This window comes from Aptenodytes forsteri, unplaced genomic scaffold (genome assembly GCF_000699145.1).
Source record: "Aptenodytes forsteri isolate BGI_AS27 unplaced genomic scaffold, ASM69914v1 Scaffold256, whole genome shotgun sequence".
In the NCBI taxonomy this organism is placed as follows: domain Eukaryota; kingdom Metazoa; phylum Chordata; class Aves; order Sphenisciformes; family Spheniscidae; genus Aptenodytes; species Aptenodytes forsteri.
In genome coordinates this window covers 380223-405384 of record NW_008795021.1, presented here as the reverse complement: position 1 = coordinate 405384, position 25162 = coordinate 380223, and positions in this window count along the sequence as shown.

Genomic DNA, 25162 nt, shown 5'->3' with positions numbered 1-25162 from the left:
CTGCTGAGAAGGGAGAGTGATAGAGTGGCGTGGTGGGCACCTGGTGGCCAGCCAAGATCAACCCATCACATACATACAGGTGACAGAAACACCAGCCTTTTTTTATGTTCAAAGAGAGTAATAGCTTCGAAAATACCATTAGTAAGACATTCAATCTAAAGTTTTTCACGTAAAAATTCAAAGGCCATGAAATCTCAAAACTAAATGTGAACAGCAAACTTTAATCCTGTTCTCTAAAGATAGAAAGCCTTCTAAAGATAGTTTGATTAAACTCTATGGTCATACAAGATACTGAAATAAAGAGGTATATACAGGGGTGGGCTGCAGCTTTGGAACACTAACTTTGAAATTAGTTTTCCCCTGGCAGGCTGAATATATTCCTCTTAAAGTCATGTTTTACTGTTTTGCATCGCTCTGAAGAGAAGATGGTTCTTGCTTCGAGCTGGAAGTGGTGAATAATTGTGGATTTGTATAAAACACTGATTTTGAATAATTTTAATTCTACTGTTGAATCACTGAATTTTATGGCAGTGAGGAGTGTGTGTTTGTGTGTGAGTGTGTGAATAAGTACATATATACACACAAACATTTTGGGTGCAAAGAACACAGGATGGACGTTCTTATCATAGCTTTACAAAATCCAAGTAAACTATCAAATAGCTGTTATTCTGGAATGAGAGTGCTAGGATATTATTAGAGGGAGAGAAATACAGTTGGTAATTGTGTCTTTACAAAAGACTTTAACCTTCAAGGTACGCACTGGAGAACAGATGCTTAAATAAAGTTAGGGCCGGCTTTTGCCTTGATGTGACAGGTGACATCTATTGACAAAAAGAGACCCTGATCCAAGGAAGTGATGCTCCTTTAGACTTGTTTTTGGTCAGTAGTTAAGACATTAGAGAAAATTTAATTTTCTAGGAAAAGACAATGGGTTAAATCTAATTTGCTTCAGCCTCAGTAAAATGCTTGATCTGATTGCTATAAGGAAAATCATTAGGTTTTCTTAAGAAAGAGAAGCTGGAGGTTAGCAGAATAATTGCAGACCCAGGTTTTCACACAGAATACCAGATGAGCTCATACCAGTTACTGATGCCACAAACTTCAGAAGCATTATCACTTCAAAAGAAAACTGGGCTAGCATTCAGGAGGAAATGGGTGACCTTGAGAAGTGAGGGAACTGAAGCAGTAAAATACTCAGTAGTGCAAATCAGGATTTTATGTAGAAAACTAAGTCCCTAAGGATGAAACTTGATTTGTTTATGAAATTAGTTATTTCGTATGTTGCCTGCAATAGCTTGTAACAAATCTGAGGCCTGGTTTGGTACTCCTAAGCAGTCCTTTCCCTGTTTACAGGCTCTGTTTAACCAGCACAGTCCCAAGCATGGATAAGTAAAGCTACTATGAACGCTGGAGAGGCTTATGTTGGTGTTTTAGAGAGGGACTCACTTCTACAGGTGCACGTGAAAGCTCTGTGAGTTTACATTCAAGGTAGTGGCAGCAGAGGAACAAGTAATATCAACCACCTTTGGCCAGGAAAAGGGCAAATGTTTAGTTTAGGCTGAACATTTAGGTTTTGGACTATTTGGTTGTGGTGTGATTGTGTGATTGTCCACAGGCCAGCCTCTACAGGGAAGTGAGATAGAAGAAGGTGATTTAGTGCTGACTCTAATGGTATCCTTTTATATTTCGTATCTCTGCTGGGTAGAGTTGTTTTTTCAGTTCTGGAACTGGACACAGCACAAGGGTTTCTGGGCTCACAGTTGTTTCTTCATGCCTGCTCTTTCCCCCAGTAGGAGGAGGAAAACCAACCGTAAGGGCAGCAGGAGACATGCTAGTTCCAGTCCGAGATGCCTTGCTGCCGTTTCCGCAGGAGGATGCAGCGATGGCCTCCCAGCGCATGGCAGTTGCACAGGGGGCACCCGGCAGAAGTCAGAGGCTTTTGCGGCTTTCCAGATTTTGGCTTTGGTAGGGTATCACTTGATTTGAAGAAGCATTTCTGGACAATAAACATATGCAGTTTTGGGCCCAGCTGGCAGGTTTCTGTAGCACAAACACAGCCAGCGCTGCTTGCAGTCCCAACACTGCAATTCCTCATTTTGGTTTTGCACTCATTGGGCTTCTGTGGACCCAGCCAGACAACGCATCTCACTGTGTCCTGACGTGCCTCTGTCACTGCAATTCACATAGCGCTGCCTCTGGTCTCAGTTCTGCCACTTCAAACATCTGGACTCATAATGAATAAATACGATTTTCTCCTTGAAGCTTTCTTTGTTAGACCAAGTATCAATCAATATCATGGCCATGCCATAGAGGATTGCAAGTTTCTTTTAATGTTCAGTTCTCAGACCAAAGATGAAACTCACTCTTTTTCCTATAACACAGAACATTTTTTACATAAGACAGTGGCAGGGTACACTTGTCCAGACATAGCCTAATTTCCTTTCTCCTTGAGAAATATTTGAGAACAGAAAATTGTCATTAGTTTCTATTTTGCTATCCATTTCTTTTATCTTCAGTCTGTTTGAGGTCACAAACTCCAAATGAAAACATTGCTGAATTAATATGCTCTTCACTGCTATTTTTTTATACAGTTAGTTTCTCACATGGCATACAAAAGAGGGTGAACATTTAGGTTTGGCTGAACAAAAGAATGTATGCAAAGATGGTAAATATCTTCATACATATGCCTGGATACTTTTCTGTGTAATTTTAAAAGCCAAAAACTTGCATTCACTTTTAGCCCTAGTATCATGTCTACTCACCTCATCTAAAGATGCAGCTGTTGCTTCAGCTGGACACTGCAACACTGCATGTTGAAGATGCTTTCCTGCTCCTGGTCCTTCTGGAGCATGGCTCCCATGTGCTCACTTGGGCTGCCTGCGGGAGAGAGCCCTTGGCAGTATCCCTACATAATCCCTGGGTTCTCTGCCCAGAACATCACTCTGTCCGTTGCACAGTGTTTGCATCTTTGCATGTGAGATCAGTTCCTTCAGTTTCTTCTGCTGGCTTCCTTCTGCATATGGGTAGGGACCATTCCCGCTCCTTTTATAACCAGGAGGGGATTTATTGCTTTACATCATTGCTCTACGGAAGAAGATATTTGTTTTATTCCACTGTAAAAGTCATTCATGAACAGGGATGAAATATGATCTTAATCTTTATTCAGGCAGAGCTCAAAATCACAGCAATAGATTTATTATCCCTTTCAGAAAGCAAGGGCTGAGGAGAAGCGGCAGGACTGAATTATGGATCATGTTTCCTAGACTGAAATGGTATTCCTGAGACTGAGGTGCTGTAGGTTAGCACAGTTTTGATGATGCTACAGTCACATGTTCTCGATCTATACTGGAGTTTCTGATCTTCATGTTCTTCTCAGACATATTCCACAATGTAGCAGAGTGATCATATCCTAGCAATGATGTGACACATCAGAGCAATGAAAGAAATGAGAGCTGTCTTTTAAAGCAATATCAGCCAGCAGAGTAAGTCTTAAGTACGCTATGGTGCTGACACACCTTTATTTTAACCTCTTTGTGTAATTTAATTCTGTGGAAAGAGGCGTTGGGCCCTGTGAAGCTATTAACCCTTCCAAGGACAGACTGGAGTCTGAGAACAAATTACTATAGTTGTAAATGAGGAAATCCTTTGCCCCCCTCCCCTCATTCTGGGACTCTGAAGCTGGGCATAAAGAAAAAGACCTAAAGGATCAGGGGACCCATGCTGTTATGGGAAAGGGACGATCTTTCTGCCATGCTTCAGGAGCCAACCGAACTTGGATCATAAACTTCTGAACTGAATCAGAGTAGGATTTTCTGAACTGGTACCCTACATTCTGCCAACCACAGACCTTTCTGTTAAGCTTGCTACTTCAATGTGATATTATTAATGAGAAAATATTTATTCTAGTGTTTTCTCTCTGGGTTTCTTCATATGCTTCTCTTGGTGCAGCATCTTGGGCTCCCGCTTGCCTACTGTGCTCAGAGAAATGTCATATTAACCTTCAGAAATGTACCTGCTGACTGTGGCGCCTGTGCGGTAAAAGCAGTTCTGATGCCACTGCACGCTCTGGCTTGTTTATCAAGCCCTTAACTTACAGAACCTGATATTGTGTCAGATCATCTGCAGTTGATTGAAAAGACTACCTGACAAGAAGATAAGAAGAAAACACCCCATTCTTTTCCTACTGATGTCTGCTGGATGTTTTATATCTTTGCAGTACTTTACAGGGCAGTTCACAGGATAGTTTCTTCTGTGTGTAACATTGAAGAAAAGGTATCTTGTTGTTCCTTTCTTTGCTTCTTCTTAAAATTGAATGTTTCCCTCCCTTTCTTTTTGTAGTGTCAAAAATCACCCAGATCTTTTCAATTCTTTCTGCCCTGAACTAAAATCACAAAGATCCAACTGATGAGGTAATCTTTGATAGTAGCGTGGTTTTGGTATAAGCATTGTTCACAAGGAGGGGGTTTAGGAGCTCCTGGAATAGCAATTAATGCTTTAGATTCACTTGACAAAAGCTCCCTTAATTTATAGAGAAAAGTCCTTCTGCAGAGAACTGGAGAAACCCTCCACTGGGGGTGACAGAGAAGTAAGGTTTCATATATGTTTAAAAAAAAAAATCAGTGCAAAAAGTAGACTCGGCTCTGGCTATTGTTTAATGTGTTTTCAGGCTGATGAGCATCGTGTACCTACCCATCCTATCCTTCCAACCCTTGAAACAAAGGAAACTGGATTTAAAATAGGCTAGTAAACAGTGGTATACCTCATTTGCACTTTTCAGATCTTCTGACAGCTTTCTTCATGTATACAGATTCTAGGATGGACAGTCCCATGGGTGACCACCAAAGTCAAAACCAGTTCACAGCTTGCTCCTGCTGTATATATTGAAAGGACTGCTATATATTAGCCTCTGAAATGAATTTCATAAAGCAAGTTCAGAATGTTAGCTGGAAACATGAATGTTTTTAAATCCAAGTTTCCCGAACTCATGCTTTCTGAAGCACCAAATGATGAGAAAATTACAGCAGAGAAGGACAGGTAATAAAACAACTGCTCCCTCAAAATCCAGGTCAGGGCCTTATGTTAATTCTGTACTCACCAACCTATTTTTGTAACAACAACTTTCACAAAACTGAATGGAGAGGAGTGATTAAATAGCACATCTGGCCTTGAAATATTATTTCTTGATGTTATAACTTGAAAAAGGACAACTACAAATGGCAATTGTGGTATAGTTACTGTGCGATAAATTCTGCTCCTGTGTCAGCACCCGTTGGGCAGGGAGAGGGGAGGAGACTGAACTGAGCTTTCATCTCATTCACACAGCCTGATTATACATGAGCTTTAAATCCAGCTCTCATTCCACTTTATATTTTCATCTCCATTCAGTTTCCAGTGAAGTGTTCCTGTGTTCTTGAGAAAAAAGGAGAGCATGATTAGGTAGGAGAGTGAAACGTGTTCAGTTACAGAAAGCAGTATCATCTCTCCCCTAAATCTGATTAGTTATTGTTCCCTTAAGTAGCACTAACTATGCTTATGTGCTTTGCAATCCAAGCCACAAGGCATAGACACTGGCCAAATGCCAGTGCAGCAGCCCACTGATGCCATGCATAGAAGACAGCCTGAAAATGCTCCAGGGGACATACTCTGGGGAGGCTGAAGCTTTGGCCCCCATTTTCCAGGAATCCTCTTTCTGAGCTTTCTTAATGGCCCTGCTCCCTGCCAGCTCACGCTCGTCCTGTTGGCCAGTTGGTGCAACGTGGGAAAGGAGCCTAAACACTTGCATCTTAAAATCTGTGGTGTCCTGATTAATTCATTTGATCAGCATGATTTTATACAGTAGAGGAATGTAAGCATAACTATGATTATGCTTATCTTGTGGTGATTTTACACAAGTTTCTGTATGCTCAATTCATTTTTTCTGAACAGGCTGTGTATGCCATAGCAGACATGTTTGGGATTTTGATTCAACACTGCTCTATGTGAATGTTTCACGTTTTACATGTTTCACTGTGTTAATCATCACCAGTAACAGAAAAAATGACAGGACAAGGATAGAAAGGACAAAGGACACTCTCTAAGGACAATCTTCTCCTGTATGTCAGTTTGGAGAGAGCTTTTAGATAAAGGCAGTCAGCCCCACAGGAAGCTTCTTCCCCTGCCAAGAAGAAAACAGGGGTCTGAAGCTTTGGTGCTCCTCAATCAGTTGCTTTATGAGAGCTTCATTAGGCTAAGAGATGAAATGCAGAGCAGCAACAACTAGGGGAGAGAGAGCGAGTACACCAGACTGCAGGAGTTATGGGCCAGCTGGAATCATCTAAGGTTTCACTCACTTCTCAGGGACCCACCTGAGGGTAGGGAGTCGTACCAAAAAGCCTTCTCCCTCCCCAGGGAGACCTGAGAGCAACATTCAGCATGGCAGGGGCATACATTTACTGCTTTTTAGTCTCACCATACATTTTGGCCTCAGCAGGTGAGGAGGGAGCTATGAACAGACAGACAGGGGACTCTTCCAGTGGATACTAGCATATAAAAAAAAGGAGTCATGGGATCATAAAGTATATTGCAGAGCTGTCAAATACTAGGTATTATCATGTCTTTGATGTATATTATCTAAGATGTCAGAGATTTTGTTGACATTGTTTCTTTTTAAAGTTTAATTTCTTCCTTTGTCTGCTATTGCGTTGCTGTCTGCTGACATCATAAATCACTGGAGTGGTGTCCAGTCTCCTACCACATATCTGATGAAAACTGGAGGCCACCTAATATTCATTATTAGTAACTGCCAAAAGCAAATGGTAGCACATGTAAGCTGCCTTGGTAGAAGTTATTTAAAGTACTCAAACACAGAAATGCAATTACATGTGGTTATTTTTTTGTTTAAATATTTGTAGTGCTCAAAAACGTTCTTTGTGGGCAATTCATAAGCATGAGATTGCCTGACAAACTAATCTATACCCAGAGGTTATTTTAATATGCAGCAATTCCTACAGAAAGTTAATCATGAACAGATAGACCATATTTTGAAATTTGGTCCAGGGCCTTTAAAAATGAATGTGTAAATCACAAATGTAAATAGTTTGTATTTGTATAAACAAACATTTGTGTATTTTGTGTTACGTGCATAAACTTGAGGATCACGTATGCAAACTAAACTCCATATGGGCATCTCTAAAAATGAATTTAAGCAATATAGTGGTAAGGACAGTTAGATATAGTCATCAAACCAGTTAATTATCTAAAAAATGTGCTGTGACCATCACTAAAGTCAGACAAGATATCGTTCTGCCCCAAACGGGTATATATGCTGCATGAGAAAGTTCATAAAAACCCAGCCTTCACTTGCCCTAATTTAGTCATTACTTATTTAGTAATGTAATATTAACAGTAGAGAATGAGCAAAATTAAGAAAAATGAGGATTACATAGACAGGACTATCTGGTTATTTAATTGAGACAGAAGCATGTCGTGGTAGTTCTTTTCTGAAATAAGCTAACAGTGAACACTGATATGTCACAACATACCACAGATTTATTTCAGTTCAGACAACCTCAGACATAATGATGAGTACAGATGATAGTTAATGCTGCAATTTGCATACCGTGGATTAATGCTTAACCTGGGTGATTACCATAAGTAAGCCTTGCATCTCTCTCCTACATTCCTTCATCCGCAGATATCCAGGCACGACTTTAAACTGGTCCCCAGTGTGCAATACTCACTACCATGATCAGCAGTATGAAATGAAATGTTAAATCCAAAAGCAAAGAATCAGCACTAGCTTTATGAATTTAGCATTCAAATCAAGCAATTTAAGTTATCAAAGTCTGAACTGAAGACATTCTCTAATTATTTATATATCCATGTGAAACTTGCTGCTCTTGTAAAACAGCTAGATATATTGACAACCAGTGAATATTAGTCAACTGCAAAACCACTACCCAACCTCGGGTTTTACAGTAATTAATTTTAATTCTGACAGGGAGAGAGGCAATATTCTTCAGTTTCTTTAAGACTTAAAAAAGTTCAGGTTTGATTCTTAACTTTTTCTTGTGAAAGGACTGTTGAAATATATATTCTAAGAAAACCAGAACAGATTTCCTAGGTAGCATCAGTGGTACAGGAAATGTAATGATGTTATACCGTCCACATATTTGATTAAAAAATGTATTTTGAAGCTTTTTACTTACTGGTTGCAGTGGTAGGTGATAACGGCTATGCGTGAAAAACCTAACAGATTCTTGAACTTTGAAGATCTCAGCCTGAAGATATTTAGTATTTTAAATAGTTGTCAATATTTTTTGTGAAGTTCGGAGAGATCCGTTTAAGGGTTTTCTGGTAACATATGAAGTTCTGTAATTGTGATTTTGGGATGCATGCACCCAGTCACCAGGGTCTATAATGTCTATTATCTTCGAATTTCTATCTTTATTCCAAAGAACCTGTAGTAATTTATATATCTGGAAAATTATGGGTCCAGGTGTATGGCTACCAATATTCAAAAATCCTAAAGCCCTTTTAGTGCTACTTACATGTTACAGGCTCCTGAACCTTTTAGATATGACTGTCCTCTTGTTGAAACTAAATATTTACACTTTAAACGTTACCTCCAAAATGCAGTAAGTACCATATTTTCAGAGACATCTTATATTCCAGAAAGGTATTCTTCAGATAACACCATTTCTTTCTGCAACATTTTGCTCTGGGGCAGGGAATCTCACAAGGATAAGAAAGCAACAAAATCTTTTTCATTCAGCTAACCTTGGATCACAATATATAATTTATTTCAGGGATTACAGCCCACACCTGAGCTCTTCTTTTAGATGTCAGAGGAAACATCTCTTCTTATGACTTTTATTGTGATGAGAGCAGTGTTTAAAATGACTTTCTGTATGTATGTGGAAGAAGTCTTGATGCGAACCTGACACAACATTGTTTGTTTTGTCTGATAAACTGTGGGCCATTCTTGCTCAGTGATACTGCTGCCAGAGGAGCTCCTTGAAACTCCTGTATCTTTTTACTTTAGAAAGACTGTGATCAATACATCTACCATGCATTTCTCTTCTTACTGCAAATTTACAGCATACAACTTCATGTTTCAGCCTTCTCACTCATTGTATCTGTGAAAGTTCAGTGAGCTCTAGCAAAGCAAGCTCTTTTTTTTCCTATTTGCTGGACCTCTGTATCCAGTACAATACTATGAATGAGCAAAGCAGCAATGAAATATTCCTGTTTATAGACTCCCTGCTTGCAGAGAACCTTACGCATTCTTTTCATCCACTCTAAGGAAGTTCTTCATACCTAGAGACAGGCAATTTAAAAGAAAAACACTCAGGCTCTCTGTTGTCTGTTTTCCTTATGAAGCATCACTGGTGTTTTCTTTCAAATCCATAGCTCCTAACCCATAGTTAAAGTGAAAGAAAATGAAGTTTAATTTAAAATGTACCATTTTTTCCACCTGATATGGGCATTGAAATAAGCGTCCTTTTGCAACTACAAAAAAGTTTAAGTTGTGAGCCTGTGTTTTCACTTTGAAGATACTGTTTCCCTTCCTCTGAAGGAAAACAAACTTCCCTCAGAGCAGCTGCTGTTCCAGGTCCTTCAATGATGATATGAAGATATGCTGTTTAATTTTGCACACAGTATAAACACGGCACATAAGCCAGTACTAAATAGACATGGATTTAAATGAGATATTTGGAAGACTTTACTCTGTTCATTACTGTAGCATGGAGTAGTCAGCCCTAGTTTGGAAAATAACTTGCTATTGTCACAATGGTTGCAGCTGGAATAGAGTTGACTCAAATTGCCAAGAACAAAATTGATTTTGGAACATACTACAGAGGTATGGCTTATTCTGTCAAAAATAGTTACACACTGAGAAACTGCTGACTCTATAGTGTCATGTATGCTCCTTTCTTTCTTTGATAACAGAGTCTTAGCAGTTTTCATAACTAGCATTTTCTTCTCAAAATGTCTTCTGTTGTAAGGAAGATTGTATCCAGCACTCCAACTCACAGATTTATGATGCTTAGGAAAAGCACAATGCTCAGAAAAATTTGAAAGCTATTTATTTGTTTACTTATTTAGTTTTGGTGCTCACATAATTAAGCCTGCCATGATTAGTTTTAATATGATGAACTACAAAGATAAAAGTGTAGCATGCTTTGTGCCCATTCATTTCACTTGCAAATGCAGCACAGATCTTCATTATTGTCTGTGCTGTGCTTTCACTAATATAACTATGTTTAGAGAATGCAGAAATCCGTCAACTGAAGCCTGTAGAAATGTGATCAAGTCTGGTGTAAACTATGCAGGCTTGTCTTTCCTGGTTTACTTTTTTTTTGAAGCCAGAGCCGTAACTATGACAGAAGCTGTTTCTTTTGCCCTAGTGTATCCATGATTCAACTCTCATCAGTAAGATCAGGAAATAAATTAGGCTGACTCTTCTTCCCAAAAAGGTCTTCTGATATCCTTTTTTTTTTTTTTTAATAGCAATCTGTGCACATTTTCTTCTGTAGAACGTTGTCTTGGTTGCATATAAACAGGCTGTGTCCTGTCTTCTCAATGACTCACATATTCTTGTTTAAAAAACCAACCAAACAAACAAAACAAACATGGTCATTTCAAATCATCAGTTAAAAAAGGTTGCTTGGAACCAAACTTCTCCAGAACAACTTGGACATCAGTTCCTAGGCTGTTATCTTCAGTAATGATCATTCAGGGGTCTGGATATAAGCCTCTGTATCCAGTTGATTAAACACTGAACAGTCAGGTTGAATTAAGTAACTTAAATATAACTGATTTCATATTTTACTCTACTCGCATGCATTCACCTAGGCAGAGCTCTTAAACCTTTTCTGTAGAGTGAAACACAAGTCATTAAGGAATATTTTAAAGGACAGTCTCTCCCTTTGTAAGACTATAAGGACTATTTTTACATTCTGATCATCATCACAGTGTATCCCTGGGGCAATTAGTTTACTTATATAAAATAAATGTGATTTAACATTAGGAAAGGAGAAGGCATGCTACACTGGCCGGCCAGCCCAAGTAACTTGATAATTTTTATATTGACTTCGTAGAGGTCAGTTTGAAACTAATATTCAAGCTCCTATTCAGAGAGACAGTTCATACTCAAGATCCTTTTCAGCAAAATATTACTGAATTATTAAGTACCGGAGTTACCATTCAGAAACCAATATGACTAGTTACTAATCACTGATCTTCTGGATGGCTTTGGACAAGTCCCTTCACATCTCCCTCTGTCTTTCTATCCATTGTCTTGGGCAAGGACTGTATTATACAACAGGGTCCTCAAATCAGTAGAGGTAAATAATGTTTTAAATGGTTTGGATTTCCAAACTCCTATTTCTTTGTAAGGAAGATAATGGTAATTTTGCTTAAATAGTGTAGTATATTGCTTGGCTGTAAGGAGTGCAGTTCAAGTTAATATTAAATTTTTCTCCTATCCTATATGGGGTGGCTATTTTTTTCTGCATGAATTCAGTAATGTTTTCCATTATGCATTAAAAAAAAAAAAAAAATCACCTGTATTATGGGCATCTGAAGTAGCCAATGGGATTATATGGTGCAAGAGTACTTTTCTGTAATGTTTGAATTTGATTAGACAAAGACATATTCCTCTTAGTCCTAAAGACATAAAAGAATGCTAATGAAAAATAATGGACAAAGTCAGGTGACAGTCAGTTAAAAACCGTGAAGAAACTTAAATGCCAAAGTTCACTCATCTTTTGGAGAGAAGTTGGATGTGTATCTCACTAACAACAAAAGGGAGACACGGTGTCTCTGTGACATAATCACTGTATGTGACATCAACACTTCATGTTTCTCTTGTAAAAGTATGTGTTATCATAAATTCAGTAATCTCTAACTGGGACAATGTTTCTTCTGTAAGTGGAAGGTAGATGACAAAGCCATTTGTTTTGGTGCTATAGATGGACCAGAACAATAGTTTATAAAAGCAGTTGGTAGGTAATGCTAATTGTGTTTTACACTCCAGTCCAAAAAAGTATGCCAGCGGTTAAAAAATGTGTTTGGTTTTTTTTTTTTTTTCCTTTTTTTCCTCCTTTATGATGTGTTTGGTGTGCTCTAGGCTGAAGGATGGTGAAGATGACATAGGCAGGACTAGCAGCTTTTGAAACCATCTGCTTATTCCTTCATGAGTGTGTTCATTTCCCGCTACTCTCAGGTCAAATATGGTTAATCCTTAATTCTAAAAAGATCATTTTCTTATTCGCATAGAAGAAATGTGTATTTAAATATGATTTTAAAAATCTATGTCCATAAAAACCTAATTTCTTGTTAATGTATTTTCATGTGTTATATAAGGTAACCAAATAAACATGGGAATGTTATCAGTTTAAAGTCAAAGCTATTACAAATTACAATACGATAAACTAAAGTGGCATTCCCTTACATACATGCTATGTAACCTACAGCATACTCAGCCTTTAAGAAAGGCTCATTCTGAGTCCTTGATATTGAGCAGAGGCTGAAACCTGGTACAAACACTGAACCTATCATTTTCTGTTTTCTCTGAAATCAAAACCTAAAACAAAGGCTAGATGCATACTTAGCTAAGAAGCCCCTACAAGAAACAAGACCTAAATACTTGCAAGAAACCCAAGGGATCAGCAGTACTCAACAGTGTCCAGCAGCATCTTGAGAAACTTTTTTTTCCCAAACACTTGCCCTTGCTCAGAGGTATCCCAAAGCCAAAAAGAAGCCGAGTTACTTCCATTGCTTATTTTGAGAGCAATTTCTGACCTCTGCCTTGTTATCTAAACTCTGAACTAATTCTAGAATTATATCCATGTATCCAGTCTTAAATATGAGATTTAATACACCACACTTAACTTGGTTTGATGACTCTTGCTGAAACAAGGTCTCAGTTTAGTGTAGCAGTTTTGTAGAATACATAACAAAACCTCTGTAACACACAGAGCTCAAGGAGATAAGTTCTTCAGCCTGTGGTTTTTGAATCTTTAACTAGCTCTTGCCTTCATTATAGCTAGCAGAACTACCTGAGCAGTGAAAGAAAGCATAAATAAGCCACAAATGACAGCAGCAGCACAGTTCTTTACTCCATGGGACATGCAGCACTGAGCATTAAGCTGGGATCTCTGTTTTTGACATCCAACCAGTAGCCCTAACTCTAACCTTAATTATAGCCCAGGGTTCCATCTCTTCAGAAAATATGTATATAAGGCATGGGACCTAAAAGGATACCTTACCTCTTCCTACTCTCAGGCCCGTTAGCACACAGCAAAGAGGGTACTTTATATTTTATATTACCCTGTCCTAATTCTTAGTGTAATTAAATGCAGGGGAGCTATCCCAGAAATGAAAGAGCTCATCACATACCGGCCATAGCTGACACTAAACCTCTGCCTAACTTTGAACATCTACACTTTTCTATCTCTAGATTAGCAAATCCTGACACCATTCCTAACTTTAACCCTGCCATTCTAGCCAAGGGAATCTATCTCCTCTGGAAAAGTGAATACTGAAAGTGGCACCTGCCTTCTTGCTGTCACTTAGAGCCATTTAGCCCCCAGCAAGGAAAGGAACTCTTCAGTATTTAGATTTAAAAATCCAAACCCTAACTCTTACTTTCAACTTCATTGTATCCCAGGGATCCATTGTGAGTAGTAAAAATGACAAAATACTGGTCATGAGACACATCTACTTTCCTTTGAACTCTGAAAGGCCATTCAGTCAAAACATTCAATTACTCGTTCCCAAATGCTACCCTTAGCTGTCAGCTTGATTACAGCTGGAGAACCCACTTCTTCTGGAAAAGTGGATATGAAGTACTGGACAAAAGGGCTTTTGTATCCTTCAAAAACTGTTAGAGTCATTCAACACACAAGAAGAAAAAGGCCTCTTCAGTCTTTAGACTCCCTTAAGCTAATCCTAACCTTCACCTTCTCTGTAGCCAAGAAACCTACCCAGACAGTGAAAGGGAGGTAATTTGTTGGCCATGACCAACTCTAACCTTGTCCTCAGTGGTGGAGATCATGCAACATCCAGCCTTACAATGAGATCTTCTCTCTCTAGAGGCCAAAATCCTGTCTGTCATCTTCACTTTCATTCCAGCCAGCAGAGCCATCTGTACAATAAAAGAAAACATAAAGAGTTAGCACAACTCTTTGTCAAGAGATGACCATTTCAATTTCTGTCTGTATGGGCTACAGAGCATAAAACTGACTTTTTCAGGCTTTAGATCCTCAACTCCTAAAATTCAAGAGCAGGAGGAACCAGGTTGACTCTATTTTCTCTTGTTGGGGACAGGTGTGTCACACATACTAATTTATGATCTGCTGGATTTCTCTTTTATTTTCAGACATACTGACTTCATAAAATTATTTTTAAAATATTTTAAAGCCACCCATAATTTGCAGGCACCAAGTACCTTATACTAGGTCATGGTGCCTGCCTGCTGGGTATTGCAGCATGCATGTTGTACCTGCCTAATATAGATAGCCAAAATATGTCTTTTGCACAGGTACACCAGCAAAATGCTTAATGAAAGAGGCCATCGTTGAAAGCCATCGATGTTCTGACATCTGCCATTGTAAAGAGGTTTTTTGCAGCGATGACTTACGGTAGATAAGACTGCTTATGCTAGGATGATCTGGTGTTCAGTAATAGCTAAATTCTTTACATCCTAAGACATTCATGCTTTATCCTGATGTCTCTGATCACTCCTTTTATGCCACAGACCATGTGAGAGAACACGAAAAAGACAGATTGGAAGTCTGAATGTTAATGAGAAAGCTAGTGCAGAGGTAGCAAAAAGGACTCCTAAAATAGAGCCCAGCAATCACCAGGAAGCAACTTTATTTCTTCTAATATATATTTTGCCTGCCACACAATAGTGTTGAGGGTAAATTGATTGATGTTTTAAAGTGCTTTCCGTTCCTTTGATGGAAGTTGCTATGGAAATGGAAAGCATACTTATTAGATATTTGCTGTCACTTTTTGTTAAATCTAACTCTTCTAGCTTCTCTTTATCTCAGAGCATTGCTGCACTCTTCAGCATCTGATGTCGTTAGCAGACCCACAACAGGAGCTCTCCTATGCTGTTCTGTGTACTCGCTTTCCATTCTGTACATTTTAGCTGGATTTCTAAATGGCAGAGGTATAAACTCAAAGCCATTTTCAGCATTGGAGAAGTCTCTGGCAGTCATCCTAGGGATTTTCATGGTAATGTATTAAGCGGTTCAAAGGTTGAAAGGGCACTCAATCAATTGTTATTTTAAATATTTATAGTAACTATTACACTATGTATAATAATATGTAAATGTAGTTAAAGTATCAGCCTCTTGTAACAACTGCCATCAGAGATGCCATGTCAAGGCATTTGGGGCCCTGAAGGCATGTGCATACAAATATATACAGAACACCTTTTTAGTCCTTCAGTACTTTATGTTGCTGCTACCACTTCAGGACTGTCTTTCCTTTTCCTGAATTACAACAGCAGCCATTAACAGAAGAGAGGAAGGCACCCATTTTTGTTCCTGTTTGACCTTACATGTAGGCATTCTCCTTGTTACAGCTCTAGTTATAATTTTTGATTTTTTTCCAATTCTTTTCTGCACTTGAGAGAAGAAAACCATCATTTAATCATCCAAAATGCTGAAAGGGTTTCTTTGCCTTCTTTTTTCACCCATATTATTTAGTTTGTTTTCAAGAAAGAAATTTTTCCATAATACCACCAAGAACAACAAAAAAAATAGGATTTTAAAAAAAAAGTCTAGCTCTTTAAAAGAGTCTAGCTTACCTCTCCGAGGCACAAACATGAATAGCTTCTCAGCATACCTGTGCACATGCATGGAGACTAGCCCCCCAGGAACACATGAAAGAGGAAATGAAACTTCACTGGGAAACACCTCCCCCAAAAATGAGTGCCTATGTTAAGCATGCACCACTTGTTGCTCTGGAAGGGAGAAGTGTTGGCAGTATTACTAATTGGCTTTAGCCTTACTAGAAAAATGTGCAGGTGCAGCTCATTTGCAGTCAGAGCTTGCTGGGGAGGTGCGGATGGCACTGAAGCAAAGACAGGTGGGAGGCTCCTTTTCCCAGGCAGTGAACCTTTCTTCTTTGCAGCCACTCTTGTCTCTCAGCTCTTGGTTGCTTCCCGTTGGTGTGTGTCCTTAAGGAGATATTAGTGGATAAGTGAAGGTTGTGTTTTGCTATCACTTCCTAAATCTATCCCAGGTATGAATCAAGAGCCCTCATGATTTTCTTGCCCATCTGTTAAAAATCTTAGGGTATAGTGGGGGAAATACAAGTGGTTTACTATCTCTGCTGCTGAGACTGGCAGTTTCTTAGCAGTAAAAGCAGAAAGAAATAAACCCATTCACAACGAGGGGGCAATATAATAAAAAGTGACCTTCATCTGTATTTCATTTTCTTTAAAGCTTCAAGAGAAAAAGGAAAAGCTTGCAGCTAGGTTGTCACAAACAGCCTGTAGGACTGTGTAAGAAACTTGCTTTCAGGATGTAATTCTGCTTCCAGGTTTCTAAATGCTGTAATATTTTAAAAGGTATTCTGGTCTCTCATGGAATTGCATAGAGATTGTTAGAGCTGGACCACGCTTTTCCATCCAGACAAAAATAATCTAAATCAGGTTGCCTATGTTTCTAAGGACTGAACAGTAATGTTGAAATAATTTCCAAAGCAGAAAAACAACTATCCTGTAATTTTTGTTATAAATGTTTGTACCATTATAAGAGTCATTTGGGAAGGAGCAAAGACATTAGCAGAGGGGGGAAAAAATGTTCCTAACAATTCAATACCGTTTTATTAAACTGTGAAATATGTAAGTGCATTGTGTATTCTGCAGGACTGATCCTGAGCTGTAGTTAAGGGTTATCAGGACAGTTCAGGTGAAAGGCAGAAGGGGGGAAGAAGGGCTGTGGAAAGGTTACACAAAGTTTACTTAGTGCTTGCTTCGCCATGTGCTGAGCAGCTATGAGATAATCCTTCTCCACGTGTCTGAAAGGTCTCCCTTTTTTCCCTTTACAACTGATGAGAGAATAAAGGGGCTGAAGAAGAAATTATACTCAGTAGTTACACTTGGCAGTCTCACTAATTCAGTCTGCATCTCAGTTCCTGCTGCTTCTTTTATCCTGTTTTTTTGGGTGAAGCGGGGTCTGGGTGGGTGGAGAGATCACTTCCCCTTCAGCCCTCTTTACACACAGCTGTGTTTCCCATTTCATAACACCTCTGGTGAAGACTCTCAGTGTCCTCCTTTTCTCTGATAATCTTTTAGATGAACAGTAGATCTACTTGGGCCCCATCAGCATCCACGGAATGGAAATGCACCGTTCTGTCTTACTGCATCTTCTACTCTGATGAATATTTGGAGATGGTTGAACCAGAGGCTGTGCCATCTTTCTCGCTGGAGCAGAGTTTCTCTTGTGGCCTTGGTAATTCTTGATGTCTGCCCCAGTGCTGCTCTGGTTATTTCTGGCTTTCTCATAGTAGGTGTTTCTTGAATAAAAGCTGATAGCTGGAGTGCTGTATAGAGTGAAGACATCTTGAGTGGTACTTGATTTGCTTTAAGCGAACAGACATTTTACACAGTGCAGAACCATGACCTACATGGGACATATGCATGGGAAGGGACAGAATTTTAAAGAATATTTATTTCTAAATTTGAATGATTTCAGAGTAAATGTTTGTAAGTGATATACAAAACAACAAATTTGTAAATAAATTCTGTTTATGGTGATGGTGAAAAAGAAAAAAAAAGTGAAGGAAAAATGCCCTCCTTTTCTCTGACATCATCAGGAAAACAAACTTCTTCACAGCAAATGCTATTACAGGCAAGATACTTTAACAAGAAGTAACATATCCACTCTGCTGAAATATCCATTTCATGTAAGTGATATACAAAACAACAAATTTGTAAATAAATTCTGTTTATGGTGATGGTGAAAAAGAAAAAAAAAGTGAAGGAAAAATGCCCTCCTTTTCTCTGACATCATCAGGAAAACAAACTTCTTCGCAGCAAATGCTATTACAGGCAAGATACTTTAACAAGAAGTAACATATCCACTCTGCTGAAATATCCATTTCAGTACCAACAGATCATTAGGAGTCATCCAGATTTATTTCACCAGTCTCTTTTCAGCTTCAAAAGATGCTGAATGACACAAGTTTGAAAATTTAACTGTTGGCATCTTTTTTAGATATAATTAATTTGTCAAAGATGATGGAAAGTTATATGGCATTTATATGTTCAGGGTCAGTACACAACAATATTGTACTATTGATTTTCAGTTTCACTTGAGTTTCTCCATCATTTGCCATAACACCTTTGAAGTGTACATCAAGCAAATGGCCCTAACTTTGTTCTTCTGTGAAGCTATTAAAGTATAATAAACAACTTTGTTGGAGGTAAATCCTCACACCAATAAAAGATGTGACCTAACATCATAAAATGCACGTGTGTAGAGCAACGCTCTAAAAGTTGAGATAAAAAATGTAAGTATTAGTATTTTTTTCTTTTCATGTGAGTTTTTTTAAATAAAATGAAATGTTTCAGGTGCAATAAAGAGATGTTAAGAGTGCAATATCAGAAAAGGAGGTACTGGAGTAAAGTGCTAGATAAAGCTCTGCTGCTGACAATACTTACATATGTGTGTAACTATTTGCCTGAGTCCCCCAACTGGTAGTAATAAAAATGTATTTCGGTGAGTAACGTCAAGCATATCAATTAGTAAGTTGTGTAACTGGACTGTAGTGAGCAGGAAGTTAACACTGACGAAGTTTCAAAACCATAGCTGAACAATTGACAAAATATTTTAGACTAGAAAATTCCTTGGTTGGTGGTTCATATTAAACAAATAAGCAAACCCACACTACAAGGTGCTATAGTTACATTTAACTTCAGAGGGAGATACTTAAGCCAGGAACCTGTCTTTGTTAACAAGCAATAGATGTGAACTATTTTTCAAAGGTCAATAGCAATAGTGAGTACCTTTCCCATAGCAATACCATTTCCCTCAAAACAGGTATATTTTTTGCTTCATCTCATACGCTATTTGTCATCCAATGAATGGGAATATTGTTACGTTTGGTTCTATTTTTACCAATATAGATGGTACTTTGAGACAGAAAAGCAATAAAGGATTCCAGTAGCTGTGATTACTGGGCAAGGTTAGGGATGCTGTTGGCATTTCACCTGAGAGAGTACAATGAGTGAATGCCTTGCAGGTATCATTTTTACAAAAAGAATTGTGGATGTGCTACATCTCTCTATTTTTGTGGAGCTAAGTACACCCGTAAACAAATGATGAAAGAAGTTAGGAGGCTAGTCTAAATCATTCACGACTTCCTTAGTGCAAATGTACTTTTTTTCTATATGTGCCGAAGGAGAGCTCTTCCTAAAATGAGGACTTCTCAGTATCCAGTTAGACATCCACATTGATTCAGAAAGATAGTCTCTTCACTTTCATCTTCCCCAGTAATTGTTTCTTCATGGTGCCTACAGAAGTTGCTCAAGGGATTTTGTCTTCCAAGTAGTATGTGCAGGAAATGGAGACCTACGAAATCATGGTTCTTTCCAGCTCTACTTTGGTAAGAGATATCTTTGTGCCACCCCTAACTGAAGGCTGTGTTTATCAAGTTGACAAAAGCTCTAGATCAGACAAATGACTAACACAGCTCTTAAATCTAACATACATTTTCCCAAAGCTTGTCCCTTTCTTTAAGCCAAGGTGTAACAGAGCTTGGACTGGGTATGGACTTTGGTGCAACCAGCCTGTCTTAAATGTAATGGAGAAACTATGGTGAGTAAAGCTTAGGGAGTAAGAAAAGACTGGTACAAAATGTTACATACTCATTGTAAGGGAACTGTTCCTATGTAATGGTTTAAGACCTATCCAAGAACTTGTTTAGAATGTTTATTTACTTGTATCATCATCTACTTTCATCGTCCTATTTGTGACGCTCTCACTCCTATTATTTAGGTAGCAAAGCATCACCTTGCCTCAGAAACAGTGTGCAATTAAAATTTATGTTTCACAGAAGTCACAGGTCTCTTAGTATGGCAAAATATTTTAGTACACTGGCTTCTATACTGCTGCTGAGATATGTTAAAAATTGTATGCCTACATAACCTAAATATTTATTATTTTTATAATCTTTTCAGGTATGGAATAAAATCAGTTATAAATTTAGAAGCTGCTACAGGGGATCTCAGCTGAAACTCAGCATAACTACTATTTCATAACAGGATGTCTTGCTTATTCCTTGATTAACAAACATGATTATTTCAGAAGCTAATAGCTACTTAAACTACACAGTGTTGATCCACCTATTTCTGAATATTAAAAATCTGACAGGGACAGAGGGAAGAGTATTCCAAAGACCTTCTTCAATATTATTCCCTGGGTAAAATCTCATCCTTAGCACTTGTCCAAAGCAGCTGCACTGAGGCACCATGCTACCTTAACATGCATTCAGGTATGGTATGCCCTTCCAAGGACACAGCAAGTCATGTTCAGAGATTCAAGCAGGACGGCATCTCATTGCAGTAATTTCATTTTTCCTGAAACATTTCCTCCAAAACATCACCTGTAAGATATAGAGCTGTGCTTTCACAATATATCTCTTCCCTCTGTTCTGCACTTTACTCAGGTCTTAACATAAACCTTTTGTAATTTCACAGAGAAAAATAAATAACTGAAAAACTTCTGATCATTATATCACAGCAAATGCTGTTGTCACTTAGAAGAAAAATATGTTCTCCAACTCCACTGTTGCATTCCTCATTTTTTGTATGAAGGTATGTAATGTTGGTGAAAAAAAGAATGCCCAATCTATCAGTGTGGTATACAAGCAGTAGTTAGACAAGTAAATGATTTCTGCTTACAGTATGGCCAGGTTCCCTCTTAGCCGTTTTTGAACAAATATTCAGTATCACTTGCTTTGCTTCTACAAAAAGAGGGACAAAGCTTTTTTTTTTTTTTTTTTTAATTTGCTTAATGTGTTTGGAGGGAATTAAAAATTCTTCATGTGAAGAGAACTTAGTGTAGCAATGTAAGCCCTGACTTTTGCAATGAGCTCTGATGGTACTGCATACGTCCCAGCCAGTAAGAGACTACTAATAGTCTTAGAGTGCGAGCTATTCTTAGTTATTGAAGAACAATGTCTATTATCAAGGAAAAAAAATCCATTTTAACTAATTCCTAAAAACATGTTCTGGCAAGCATATATGTTCAGAGATGTATTTTATGACTACTGACCCAAATTCAGCTATTCAAAGACAGTATTTACATTTTTGTCTATTATTATAAATACATGGTTTATGCACATTCACTTAGGAAGAGCTGGAAATCCTCCCTGCCACTGACCAGTGAGGATGGTCCAACTTGTGAGAGTCAAGCGAAAGACCTATGTGCTGTTGAATGTCCTTCAACATGTAACTCCAGTAAAAAAAGGCTTAAAACATGGCAGTTTTATAAAGCAACATTAAACCACTGTGTAATATGTGGATTATACTCTGCTACACCTGCACATTACTGCAGCAGATGTCCCTGGCTTTATAACTTCTCAGGCACCAGACTGTAGTGACAGGTCCTTAAACCGCCTCAATCAAGTTGCATTTAATTTCTTACTCTAGATTTATGAGGCAATATTAAGATATCCTTGGAGAAAAAACTAATCAGACAGGTAAAAAGCTTACTACAGTTTATATGAAAGCTTTGATTTATTCACTTTGCTGGAATCAGACTTTCTTCAGCTGTTGTTTTTAATAAAACAAAAGGAAAAACTCAACAAAAATAGCGAGTCATGTACCTACCATTGTGTATCCCTGCTTGCATTATTCTGTAGCTAGTTTTCCTGTTACTGTTTGTATTCAGAAGCAAACAGTAAAATATGGCTTGTTCTTTGCTTTTCCTCAGGATGAGAAGAACAAATAAAAAACCCCAAAGAAATGTTGCAAACTTGACAGCTGCTACTGGCTTCAATTAGTTAATTTTTGTGTATTTATTAACACCTGCCTGTTTAAGAGAGGAAATGTAATTTTACTCTGATAATTTCAGAGTAATGCTGGGGTCTCTAATTTAATATATTCAGGTAATATTCATTCTCATGACCTTTAACAATTAGCCAGTTTTATCTATGGATTCTGAATATAGTTTGCATTAAAAAAAAAAATCCTACACCACCCCTCCTGTATTTAATTATTCATTAATTAACCTGTGGACATTTATGTGAATAGAAATTTTGATTGAAACCAAGTATTAGTGAAGGGAAATGTGTCTTGGCCAACAGTAATGACTCTTAACCCTTGAAGTTTGTCTAAAGATATTATTTATAGTAAATTAATTAGCAAAATCTTGCAGAATAAAACTGAAAAATACCTAGAGAAAAAAACCTAACAAAAAAGATCAAAACCCCATCCTCCAGTGAGCTTTTGACATCAGGTAAAGATTTGTCTCATAAAAAAAACTTATCTGGCAATGTGAAAAATGTCTAATTTTCAATTTTTCTAAATTTTTCTAATTTCTAACATTTCTATTTTTTTCTGCTTTCTTTTTAATTGGAATTATATCATTGTGAGCACAATGATTCCAGAAGATTTTTTTTTCTTGTTTTAGACTGTAAAGGACATCAGATGTTGGTGTAAATTTTCTCTACACTGTCAAACATTAGAGATAATGAGACAGACGGAACATGGAGGTGTCCCCAGCATCCTTGCACATCAGTATTTACACAGAACCGTTATGAAAGAGCCATTTCATTTACCCCTGCTCTCAGTTTCAATGGCTTATATTTGGGAATACTTGAATAAACAAAAAGGCATCTAAACATGCAATAGTCTGTACTCTAATGGCAAGGTGAACAGATTTGTTGGTTCTGTTTGGGTAAGCATAAAATTTCTATGCTTATTCTTAGATTTGGAAAGTTTAGACCCCATATCTTTTAAAGGAAAAGTGTATAAATAGATGAAGAAGATCCTTAAAAAACATTTTGCAGTCTAATTTTCCTTCTGCAGAACAGAGGAATGACTGATGATGTGTCCCCTCCTCCCTGCAGATTTTTTGTTGGGAGAAGATGATCTGTAAATAAGTTCAGCTGGTGGTAGAAACCGTAGTCCCATAGTGTTAGTCCATTTGGGCAGTATTTAGTTCACAGTTTGCAAAACCACACAGGGATCTGGGTACGAAACGGGAGAGCAAATGGGGACACACCTTTTGATGGCTATGTGCTTTCACGAGAGGGGAGAAAAAGACACTGATGAATGAACCGATTGTTTTTTAAAGTGATATTGACTAGTATTTTGCACTTTGCTAAATTTTTCACAGATTTATGGTTTTCATAACTAAATGAAAGAATAAAGGAGAAAAGGTTTGCATTTATAAGTAACATTTAGATAAAGAAAAAAGTTCTTGATATTGTAATTAATGTGGATTGCAGACAGTCAGGTTTTCTCTTTGTTGAAATTTAACATGCATATGAAGCTGTGATGCAAAGGTCTATATTGGACGCTTTTCAAGCATTTCTTTCACACTTTCACTTCCCTTCACTTTTTGCGGGTAAAACTCTTGGTTATTGATTCAAAATTTAACTGCTGATATAGAATCTCTATTATTTTATAACTAAACAATAACCTTTATATTTACTGAGAAATTTAATGTATTTCGTAGCATATAGTCCTGCAAATTCTGGGTATGCTGGGAATGGTTTTTGATACAGAAGTTAGAGGAAACTGTCAGTGACATGATTCAAACTAAAAGAAAGATGTTCATTGAGTATGTTGAGGTAAAAGGTGACTTGGGTGAAAGGGATGGTCCTCAGCAGCAACAGCAGCAGAATAAAAATAGTCATTCTGCAGCAGAATTAAATATGCAAAGCAAAAAATTTAGATTTTTGGAAAAGTAGACTCAATCATTGACTGGTAAATAAAACTCCCCGGAAAACTGGTTTAAGGAAAAAGAATTGAGGGAACTAACATTTTTTTAAGGGAACAAGAATTCAGTTGCACAAATGCAAATTTGCCATTGCAGAGGAAAGACACATATTGTAGTAAGAGACCAGACTGGAGGCCAGCAGGTTTTAGAGAAGAATATAGCTTGCAGAACTTCAGTATGGCAAAGGGATTACTTCATAGCATTGATAAGGCCTCCTCTGTTCATAAGTTCAGTCAAAGAGACTGTATTTCAGGAAGGATAAGTCTCTTCTGACTTGAAACCCAAGAGTTCACCTGAACTGAAACCTGGTGAGAGCAGTGAGAATTTTCTGCGGTCTAGAAAACTAGGGAAAACTAAATACTGGATAAATGGAATAGCTTCACGTAAAGAAAGGAAGCTGAAGGAAGAAGATAAATTTTCAGACATGTTAGGAGTTACTGCAAAGAAGGAATATGTTTCCCTTTCTGTGGTAGAAAAGGCAAAAAGGAATGTGTCTGAGCTGGAGTAAAAAAGATGAGCGTGGAGATTTAAAAAAAGAAAAAAAAATGTGCCTCAAAGGACAGCAAAGCACTGGAAAGATTATGTAGGCACTCGTAGAATCCCTGTTGCTGGAGGATTTCAAGAGCAAGTTGGTAGAACAGCTGTTAGGATGTGGATTGGGGTTGGTATAGATGACTTCTGGATATGCTTTCTAGCACTGTAACTCTGCAACCCAACTGCCCTAGGAATTCAGCGGTGGCCCCCTAATGCACAGTCCTGACTGCTCAGCTTTGCGATGCACGTCCAGTAGCCCATGGACTCTCAAACACCAAGAACATGTTTTGTCACAGCTACTGTCACAATAGTATTTGTACCACAAAATAACCTGTAAGAAAAGAAAACCCATTTCAAGTGGGTGATATATTTCAGTGAAGAAAGTAGCAACACAGAATTGGGAAGGCATGGTGGTAATTGAAGCAACAGGTTGAGGCAGCTGCTGGAAGCAACCCATTAAAGTTAGCACAAAGGCAATAAGGGTTCATGAGAGGCAGGTCCTGCTTGACCAACCTGATATCCTTCTATGACCAGGTGACCCGCCTAGTGGATGAGGGAAAGGCTGTGGATGTGGTCTACCTGGACTTCAGCAAGGCCTTTGACACCGTCTCCCACAGCATTCTCCTAGAGAAGCTGGCAGCTCACGGCTTAGACAGGTGTACTCTGCGCTGGGT